Source organism: Crinia signifera, chromosome 3, assembly GCF_055691185.1.
Source record: "Crinia signifera chromosome 3, ASM5569118v1, whole genome shotgun sequence".
Classification (NCBI taxonomy): Eukaryota; Metazoa; Chordata; class Amphibia; order Anura; family Myobatrachidae; genus Crinia; species Crinia signifera.
The window spans coordinates 202583353-202594850 of record NC_139219.1 but is presented as its reverse complement, the minus strand read 5'-3'; the positions used below and the strand labels follow the sequence as shown (position 1 = coordinate 202594850).

General features: G+C 42.4%; 1 pseudogene; it reads left to right on the top strand.

Moving 5' to 3' along the window:
- The first annotated feature begins 11068 nt into the window (after window positions 1-11068).
- Window positions 11069-11187, top strand: LOC146066038 (5S ribosomal RNA; annotated as a pseudogene).
- Window positions 11188-11498: the final 311 nt, after the last annotated feature.

The window sequence follows — 11498 nt, the reverse complement described above, 5'->3', positions numbered from 1 at the left end:
CCTGATCATAAGACCGCAAATTCACATTGGTCAGCGTTCAGTTCAGCTACCGCCTTGCTAGAGTGAAATCCTGCCTTGCGAATCAATGTGCACGCTGCGCGAATATGTCCAAAACCCATCATAACAGGCCCACTAAAGTTGCAGGATTTAATCACAGGACGGCCTCACGCATGCATACTATGGGCTGTATGCAGCGCAGTGTATCGATAATGCCAGCAAGTCTGAATTGGACCCTTCATGCAGAGAAACCTAATAAGGCCTCCCAGCTTTTTAAATGTGTTCTCATATCAAGAACCCACCATAAGCTTCAGTTCGCGTGCAGACAAATCCCCAGTTTTAACACACATTTGTATCCTTATTTTATTATTATACATTTTTAAACAGATTCACTCTATGATAGACAGAGATGGACAGACAGACAGACAAGCCGACATATACATGCACACACAATCAAATTTTTTACCATAGTATATTTACAGCTACAAATACATCTGTGACCATATCCATCTACTGTCCTGGGTGTTTGTAACTACCCCGTATGAACTGTTTTCTTTTCTGTCTAGTGATTCTTTGCTTATAATAACTATAATAAATCTATATTTCTAAATGGCTTTTTTTGCTTTTATAATAGCAATAGAAATTATTTATAGAAATATTTCAGGCATATTTAGTCTGCATCTAATCAATGCACTATGGGATTTTACTGTGAATCTATTCATTTTTTTGTGTATTTATAAATTGTTCTCTAGTTTAGACTCTTTTGCATGCAAGATTTATCTGAGAAAGAACACACAGCAAATACAAGCCATTTGTATTCTGCTCTTAAGTTTGAGAGTTATAAAGAGTTACAGTATAATTTATGGTAGTGTGACAAAGACTGGAAGAGGCAATAAGCACACAGAGTGATTCATTTGCAATCTTACCATAAAGAAACTACTTCCAAAAAGCTATTTTGGGCTTATCCTGACTTAATGTTTTATCAATAGTGAATGCTGAAATATAGGGATCCGTCATTTGAAGCTGACAATGATCTGCTGTGATCAATTAGAAAGCAATTGATCATTGTCAACATATAATTCATGGTGTGTTTTCTAGTTAGCTTTCCAAGATGAGTAATCAGAGATTATCTGGCATGCAACAGCACTTTATCATTACCAGCATACAGTATTATCCAAATTTAAATTATATTACCTGGTTCACTAAGGAATTATTATTTAGTTCCTTTGTCATATTTGTCATAATCGCATTTATTGCATACTTTTTAGAAGAATGCGTGACCTTGAAATGTCTGCAGAATAAGACAGATTTTATAACTTCCCAGTATGACATTTATTGCAGTTCTTTATCAGTTAATGATTCCTTTATGATTCCTTTATTCATGTACTCCATTGTATAAAACTTAAACATGTGCTGTGATTGACTAGCTAACAAAATCAGTTAGTCTGTATATCGCTTATGGATCACTTGGGTCCAATAAGGTATAAAACTAAAGACCCCATGTGCTCTTCCTTAGATGCTCAGAATGTTCTATAAATAACATATTGCAGATAGGCAATTACATTCATGTACAATTAAGAAATTGTATGCTAAGCAAAAAACATTTTACATAATCATAGTTCTGGAAAAATATGATCACCGGATATGCATGACAGATATACATGGCTTATTTACAGTTAAATTCTGTATCATAAATGAAACATTTGTAATACAGTTTAAGACAAACATGTATAATACAGATGTAACAAACTTGTATTATATAAGGTATGTGGGGTTCCTTTTTTAGTTCCCAGAGGAGCGTTGTGCGTCTACAACATAATGTCATGACTAGAGACAGGATTATATGCAACAAAAAAAGCTTGAAATATGCATGCAAATATGCATGAAAATACTTAAAATATGCATGAAAAGTGTTAAAATATGCTACATTAAATAATAAAAAAAGTAATTTTTAACTTATTTATTTAAAAATCAGCATACAATTAGTTGCAAATAAACCTCAAAAATAGGCCCACAGCATCTGCAGATGTCAGTATGCTGGCTACTGCAGCATCCAAATCTCTTCTTGCACCAACTACACGGACCCTCATCTCCACCGCCGATGGATCAAATGTCAGCATAGCGTGTGAGGGCGGCGCAGTGGAAGGCTTCCTCCCTGCGCCGCATACTCACTGTGACACAACATTTTCTCTGCGCCGCGTGATGTCACAATCCTTCTGCCCACCTCCTCTGCTGCAGAAGTCTGTCTCTTGTTGTAAGGTCCCAGGCCAGGGGCAGGCAAAGGTTCAGGAGCTTCGTAATGGCATCTGCCCTGACTGACTTTTATCAACATGGATTGGCAGCCTAGAGCAGTGTCAGACATAGCGTACGTTCAAGGTTCCCCACTCTGCGCACATATTGCCCCGGCCTGCACACTCTACCACTACCTGGCCAGCAGCAGCAGGGCAAAGCAGTGCTGTGACTCGCGGGTGGGAAGAGGGCTGGGCCTAAAATATGCACCATCACTAGATTTTAGGTAAAATATGCAATAACCAGTGAGAATGGGCAAAATATGCAAATGCATATGCAAATATGCAAATGCATATAATCCTGTCTCTAGTCATGACATTACTGTAGTTGGACCTGCCCAGACTCCCAAAGTCACTTTGATGTTCTTTAATAGGGTAAAAAGAATTGGACACATAAAATGGTGTCATCCACTGAAAGAGAGCAGTCAGTTTACTTTAAATATGACACAGGTAATAACTCTACTTTCAAAAGACCTAGAGCTTGATTCAGATTTGTACGCAATGCCAATTCAATCAGCTGCGCATTTCTCAGTGGACTGTTCATATGTCAAGGTGCTCTATCAATGTTGTCTGCAATCAGAAGCAAAAAAAATAGTGCTACAGATGGGGCTGGCTTCATCTTTGCAGGGCTGGCATTTCTAACGCCAGCCCCGCCATCACACCAGCCCCGCCAGGGGGCGCGGATCCTGCCTCTGGTCCCCACCGCCGTCGCCGCCCGTTGGTACAGGTACTCCTCCCCGAGCGCCCCCGAACCCTGCCCGTCTCCCTGAAGCGGAGATGGGAAGGGACACGCAGCGTCCCCGCCGAGAGACATGTGTGTGAGACGCACGCACGTCCAAGTTCAGTATAGCCCTTGTCGCCGGCGCTTGCCAGTGGGGAGGGTCTGGCGAGCCCCGGGCAAGGATGGCAGGGGCTCCATCTGAATGGATTGTTTGAAGAGGGCCCCAAACTTATATCTTGCCTAGGGCCCTATGAGGTCTAAATCCATCTCTGCTGATACTGTATATACAAAATATTACTGTATGTGCTTTTGGACAAGATTCCTATATGTTAGGTAGCCTTATAACGAATGAGAGAAAAGTGCAGATAATACTGTAGAATGTAAATTTGGACCATAGTTGTAACTTTAACATCAGTAAAAATATTTATAAGACATGATTTAAATATTCAGATTGCCCCACTTCATTAGCTGAATGATCCACAATCACACACTTCAAGTCATGTCAGTACTTATGGTAACATCAGCTGTTAACCCACACACCCAAGGTGATGAAATGGTTAATGAGTGTGTTCGCAATGAATATTTGACAGTGGCATAGAGTATTTCTGCTGTTGAAATACAATTAACACCAATGAGAGAGTACAAAGGGGAAAAAATTAGTACTTGCATACTAATAGTAAAAATATATCCCCCAGATTTGGATCACTAGGGTGCACTGTAACATGCACCTTCCATGTGGTGTGAATGATGCTGTTAACATGTGTTTCACTACACTTAGGGCTTTGACAAGGAAGCCAGTTGCAATATACTATACCCATATGGTGCTTACTATATCAAGGTAATTGAAAGAATTTTTTCATAACCAAAATTACTTGCATTCCTTGTACATTCTGTTCACTTTGATTTGCAATTCCATACAAAAAAACACCAACCTCCTTGTGGGTTTTCCCGGGTCAGACCATGAATCCATTATCCTAAGCCAGTGATTTTGGGCTTATTATTTTGAGACTGGAAGAATCCCTGATGGCTGGCCATTGGGTGAGTATAATTGTTTATTTTTTTAATTTGTATAATATATTATGAATTTTTTTATCACCACAGATTAAGTGGGTTACCCAAACAAATTTTTGCTACTGACCCAATTGCACAATCCTGAAAGTGATGCTGAAAAAAGGTACTAAACAGCACAAATAGCATTGAGGACTTAACAATTAGTTTAGACAGGCCTGGGAGTTTGTGAAATAATTAATGCTTTTTGCAATTTGCATAATATTTGTGTCACAAACCATTTGCTGGTGAACTGTACACAGATCTCTGAGGACATTTCCCCAGAAACACCTGAAGGTAAAGCTGAAAGAGGAAATGCTTACAGCAACAAGTTTGTTTTTTCTTGTGATTTCACTTTGTTATAATTTTATTATCAGTTTTTATTATAACTTTATTATACACATGTACAGATGGGGCAGGACGCCAGCCGCCATCCCCCGCCAGCGCCATCTGCATAACGAGAAGGGGACGCGCGCGCACGAGAGGCGCTCGCGTCCCCTTTCGACAGCGCTTCCAGCCGCTCCCCGAGGTCACCGCCAGCTTGTCGAGGGTAACCCGGGGTGCCCGCCGCCTGCCCGCACCCCCCCTAACCCTGTCCATCTCCCTGAGGTGGAGACGGACAGGGTTCTCATCGCCCCGCCGACGGAGATTGAGACGCACGCGCGTCTCAGTCAGATGGTGAGGCAGGCTGCTGACGTTCTGGCGATTTGCCAGCAAGGAAGAGGCCTGTCCCATCTGTATGTCACTTTTTTATTTTTCGTATTGCTATTATATTTGTTTTTCAAAGTTATTATCCTGCTGGCACCTTGTTTAAGACTTTTTAGTTATTCCTTTTTTTCCAGTTTTGTTACTGTTTCATAAGGTAACTTTTTTTCATTTAAAATGTATTTTTAAGTCCCTATGGAAAGTCCATGGAATGGTTTACTTGCATTATTAAGTTAAGGTTTAAATGCTCTAATTTATTTTTGTAGTTTTTGTTTAATTACAGTTATATAATTGTGGATGCATGGTTGATGCTATGGATGCTGTTAGACATGTGTGTACTAATTAGTAAAGGGAAATCTGTGAATGCTGAGAAGACAACTAACCTGGATAATCTGTTGCCTTATGGAAAATTGATGCAACCAGTGGCTGTGGACTCTTGCTAGGTCCCCTTTACACAAATTGGAATGAAAAGATACACAAAACATGTTTCCCACAGCACACCAGCACAACACTTCCTCCTCTGTATTTGAGGGTATTCTACAAGTCCCCTTATACCCATATGGGGAATTGAAGGCATGTTTAAATATATATAAATCTAGGACTAGGCAGCTGTTGTAACCCAGATATTATTTTAATGTGAATATTATACATTATTTCACTGTAATCACCTATATATCACTTCTTATCACGTGTATATTATCACTATTGCTAAAAAGTACACCAAATCACTGTAAATCTTTTTCTCACGATGTTTAAAACCTGTGGTCTGGGACCCAAAAGGTGAGACTTATGTAGTAAAATTTTTAATGAGGACACGGTCACACAAACCGTACACATAAGTGATAACACAGACTCAATGTTCTGGGATCTAGAAAAATTACTCACCAAACAAATCAAGGCATGGTGGGATATCAAAGGACTAGAACATTATCTTACGGTTGACCGAATCCCCAGAGGCCTAAGGATACTGAAAAACCCTACCTTCAGCCAAGACAATCCAAAATTTATGGAACAGTGGGACAAAATTCTACATGAGTGCTCAGCTAAACTCATGAAAGCAATTATACAAGAGAAAAAACCATCTCTAATAGACATCGAAGAACAACTTAAAATTCATGAGACAAATCTCACAAAAATTAAAGAAAGTGAAGAATTCAAAACAAACGAAGCAGTACTGAATAAAAAACTGGAAAGGATTGAGGAGTAAGTGATCAGGAGCAAAGAGAAAAGATAAAAACTGGAACGGTCCGGCATTCGGTCGGGGCGTGGCCACGGCGGCGTGCGTGTGACGTCTAGGGCGCCAAGCTGCCCCCCCCGTGCTGGATGATGTTTGGCTCCAGGTAATGGAGCTTACCCCCTAGCCCTGCTTCCCGCTTCCCGCTACCTGTGGCTGAATCCTGGGTGAAGTTGGACCCGAGCGCTCCTGCTGCACTTTGGAGACGCGAGCTCTTGACCGCTGGTGAACGGGGCTGAGAAGGTGACGCGGCGTCTGGCGTCATCCGGAGACGCCGCCTGGAGTGCTGCGCTGTGAAGGAGAGACGTCAGTGGGGGACGCGGTGCCGCAGCAAGCCGGGCAGTAGCTGGGGCTGGAGCGACAATAGGTGGGCTGCAGATGACGGACTCCCCGGCCCTCAGGGAGTGATACAGCAGGAGGGAGCGCGGCAGTGCGCATATACCCCGGACGGTAAGCAGTTTCATTGTGGGGAACAGTTGGTTTGCCCTTGAGACGGTGTGGAGCGGTGACAATTAGTGCTGGGTTGTAGCATTCCCTATTAAGCCCGCACATGGTGAGAACTGCAACCTCTGAGGACTCTAGCTATTTGGTTGCTCTGTGTGGGGGAAGCATTGGGGTTGAATAAAACCCTTACACCTGAATGTTCAATAGGTGGTGTGTGAATACCTTCCATCCAGTATAAAGAAGTGTACTCAAGTCACAGATCCCATCCAGAAAGTAAGGCTACAATGGGTAAAACCGGCCAGAACTCCGCAGCAGCGAGACTTGAAAAGTTTGCTCGCTCCCAGCCCCACTCTGCCAATACATCACAAGTAACTACTCCCCACGCAACCCCGACTAAAAACTCCAGCGAGACACCCCAAAGTGAAACCTCACTCCAGCAGATACTGGATGCAGTGAGCAAGTGTGAATCGAATTTATCGACACAAATTAACAAAATCCAATCGGATATCATGTTACTGAGGAGTGATGTTCAAAACATCAGGGAGAGGGTCACCGATATGGAAGGCCGCGTTTCAAATATCGAGGATAGCATTACACCAATGCAGACCCAAATTAAATCAGTAATGGGGCATGTCTCAGAAATGCAGCGTAAACTGTCAGATATGGAGGGCCGATTACGGCGGAACAATGTGCGCTTTGTTGGGCTAGAGGAGCGTGTAGAAGGGTCAGCTCCAGAGAAGTTTGTTGAGGACTGGCTAATAGCACTGTTTGGGAAAGGAGCAAAGAGAAAAAATTCAACAGGGACAAACAAGACTACGCTAACAACAGAGTGAAAAACTGGTCCAGATTCGGAGCAAGGAATAGAGACAACAGTCATTCCAGGAAATTTGCATCCAAAACCTACATACCTCAAAAACAAGATACCAGGACACCAGGGAACCACTACCCAAAAACAAATAACAGATTCTCAGCACTCAGCAGACTGGAATCATGTAGTGATAATGATTTTTTATCCCCGGGACAAACACCAATAACAAGAGATACGAACAAAAGATACGGCTACAGAGGACATATAGAAATAGCCTCTCTACAAAAACGCAGATATGCAGAAGAGGAAAACGAGGAGGGAGGAAGAGACACAAAAAGAAGATATCTAAAACAGTAGAATCAAACAAACAAGGCATATTCAACCTTTCATCCCATAACCTCACAAATCCACAACTGACACTGTTAAGCAAAGGCTTATCATTTGCTCCAATACAAAAACCGGTACTTGTGAGTTATCCGGGCTGCCGATTTTTTCATCGCGCCCGAAATCGTGGGCATCGCGTCGGTCGTGGCCGTTATAAGGAGCCGCGACGCGATGCCCACGATTTCCCATAGACAGTAATGTTAAAAGATACGATGGACCCGATTTCCGACACGATTTCCCATAGACAGTAATGTTAAAAGATGTGATGGACCCGATTTCCCATAGACAGCAATGTTAAAATAAAATGACAATGTGAAATTGGCCAATATGTTTTTAAAAAAAATGTTTCATGGCCCCCCACCACCGTTAACGCCACCCCGCTATTGACGCCAACCCGAAGCGTGGCGAGCGCAGCGAGCCCGCGAGGGGCGGCGGTACGCGTCCTCCGACCTTTTCATGCCCTACTATCCACTAGGGCGTGGAGTGAGAATAGAATAGTGTGGCGAGCGCAGCGAGCCACCGAGCCCGAAGCGTGGCGAGGGGACGCGGACACCTTCACAGGTATCCGCGTGCCCTTGCGGGCTTCACAGGTGTCCGCGTCCCCTCGCGGGGCTCGCTGCACTCGCCACGCTTTGGGCTCGGTGGCTTGCTGCGCTCGCCACACTATTCTATTCTCACTCCACGCCCTAGTGGATAGTAGGGCATGAAAAGGTCGGAGGACGCGTACCGCCGCCCCTCGCGGGTTCGCTGCGCTCGCCACGCTTCGGGTTGGCGTCAATAGCGGGGTGGCGTTAACGGTGGTGGGGGGCCATGAAACATTTTTTTTTAAAACATATTGCCCAATTTCACATTGTAATTTTATTTTAACATTGCTGTCTATGGGAAATCGGGTCCATCGCGTCTTTTAACATTACTGTCTATGGGAAATCGGGTCCATCGTGTCTTTTAACATTACTGTCTATGGGAAATCGTGGGCATCGCGTCGCGGCCCCTTATAACGGCCACGACCGACGCGATGCCCCCGATATCGTGTCTTTTAACATTACTGTCTATGGGAAATCGGGGGCATCGCGTCGCGGCCCCTTATAACGGCCACGACCGTCGCGATGCCCCCGATTTGGAGCTAAATCGTGGGCATCGCGTCGGTCGGGTGTCCTTAAGTTAACCAAACTTAAGGACAAAATCGGCAGCCCGGATAACTCACAAGTACCCAAAAACCTAACAAATTTCAAATGTTTCTAGACCTCAATAAATATGTTAGAAAATTAACATTAAAGAGACATTTTGCCAGAAATGAGAATGCGAAAATAAATAATTACGAGTCTCAATCCAAATCATCACTGAAATGCACATCGAAGTTCTATCCACTTGAATCGAAAGGAAACCACATACCCATTTTTTATGAAATGGTTAAGAAGGACCTCATAGACAGTAACGAGACCACAAACATCAGAAAAAAACTCACAAATCAAGAAAAAAGGGCGCTAAAAGAACTGAAAGAAAACAAATCACTAGTACTAAGACCAGCAGATAAAGGAGGAGGCTTGGTGATACAGGACAGAAACGAATATGAGAAAGAAGCAAAGAGACTATTGAGCGACTCCAAATCATACAAACCACAACCAAAAGACCAAACCGAACCTTATGTAGACGAACTAAGAAAACTACTCCCGAAAGGACTACACGGACAAATTATCACGAAATCAGAATACCAATACTTATTAAACAATGACCAGGTTATACCAATATTCTATCATCTCCCAAAGATTCATAAACAGTTGAAAGATCCACCAGGTCGACCTATAATAGCAGGAATCGACTCATTAACTGCACACTGCTCAGAATATGTTGACATCTTCCTCAAAAACAAAGTCACCGAATTACCATCATACTTAAAAGATACATCAAGCGTACTGAGAATCATGAGAAACATCACTTGGCAGGACACCTTTCTATGGGCCACCATAGATGTTTCATCACTATAACACCTCTATTGAACATGAGAAAGGAACCCAAGCATGCAGAGAAGCTTTGGAAAAAGACACCAACCTAACTACAGCTCATGTAAATTTCATCTGTGACATCCTTATATTCATACTAACCCATAATTACTTTAAATTCCTGGACCAATTCTTTTTACAAGTATGTGGAACTGCTATGGGCACAATATTTGCACCAAGCTTTGCAAATTTACTCATGGGCAAATGGGAAGACCAGTACGTTTATAACAATAATCCCTTCAAAAACAATATACACCTGTATAAACGATATATAGATGACATCCTTGTAATATGGGATGGGGACTTGGAAGACTTCATGAAATTCATCAACCATATCAACAATAATAACTACAACTTATTTACATTCAATGTGAGCAAAGATCATGTAGAATTTCTGGATCTAATATTATCAAACGAAGGAAATTTAGTGACAACTAAAAACTTCATCAAAACCGTGGACACAAACAGCTATCTTCATTACAAAAGTGGACATGTAAAGAGATGGAAAGATAACATCCCCTTCTCACAATTCTACAGGATAAAACGCAATTGCAGCACAGCATCACTCTGCACAGAACAAGTGGAGATCTACGCCAACCGGTTCAGAGAAAGGGAGTACCCCGAGAAAGTCATCAAACAAGCAATCACCAAATGTGGAGAACTTAACAGATTAGAACTACTAGAGGAAAAAACCAAACCCAGAAGGGAAGAAAGCAACCACTCACTAGCATTCATCACACAATTCAACTGTGAAGAAAAGAAGATTAGACAGACCATCAGTAAACACTGGAACATACTCAAAATGGACCCCATCCTAGAAGAAATACTTCCCAACAAACCTCACGTCATATTCAGAAAATCAAGAAACCTCAAAGAAATACTAGCACCCAGCCTTCTTGAAAATCAACCCACTCAACAAGTGTCAATAGCCAAATGCATAGGGACATACAAGTGTGGTCATTGCAATGTCTGTAAATATATCCACCCGGATAGAAAAACCTTTCACAACCACAACAATACCAAGAAATACTCAAAGAAACATTTCTGTAACTGTAACACCACATCAGCTATCTATATGATTGAATGCCCATGTGGTCTCAAATACGTGGGAAAGACCAAACGCCCACTCAAACTAAGAATACAGGAGCACATCAGATATATTAAAAACAAACTCACAACCCATTCCGTATCTAGACACTTCTTAAATAACCATAACTCATGTGTGGAAAACCTAAAATTTACCACCATTGAACATGTCACCTTGGGACCACGGGGAGGAGACCTAGCGAAGAGACTTTCCCAACGTGAAATGTTCTGGATTTACGAACTGAACACCCTGTCACCCCATGGTCTAAATGAAAGCTATGAAATAGCTCCGTTTCTCTAAATAAACATCATCACAGAGGTCCTAGCCTGTATGTAAGTGACCCCAATACAAGGAAATGCGACCATCCCACTCTGCACAAACCCGATTCCATCCGAACTCGGAAGTTAAAAAGCAGTGGGCCCAACAAGTACTTGGGAGGGAGACCACCAGGGAAAATTGGGTGTCGCATGTAAAATTGTATAGGGAATGACACCAACAGGACTAAGGAACATCTGATGACAGTTGTAAACAATGGCTTCCAGAATACACGAAAATACTTCTTTAAGGGCAACCATCTGAACACCTGGGACCCCTGCCTTCAAGTGAACTCTGGAGAAACAGAAAACATATAACATCAAAACCTGGTATTGAGACTTTTTTTTACAACAAACAATTAAAGAACAGACTGGTTCCAAACAAAGATGTAACATCATCGTAGGAAGCTCCGACAGAAATATTCCAGAAAAGGAAGAAGAAAAGGAAAAATGAGGGACATATCCAACA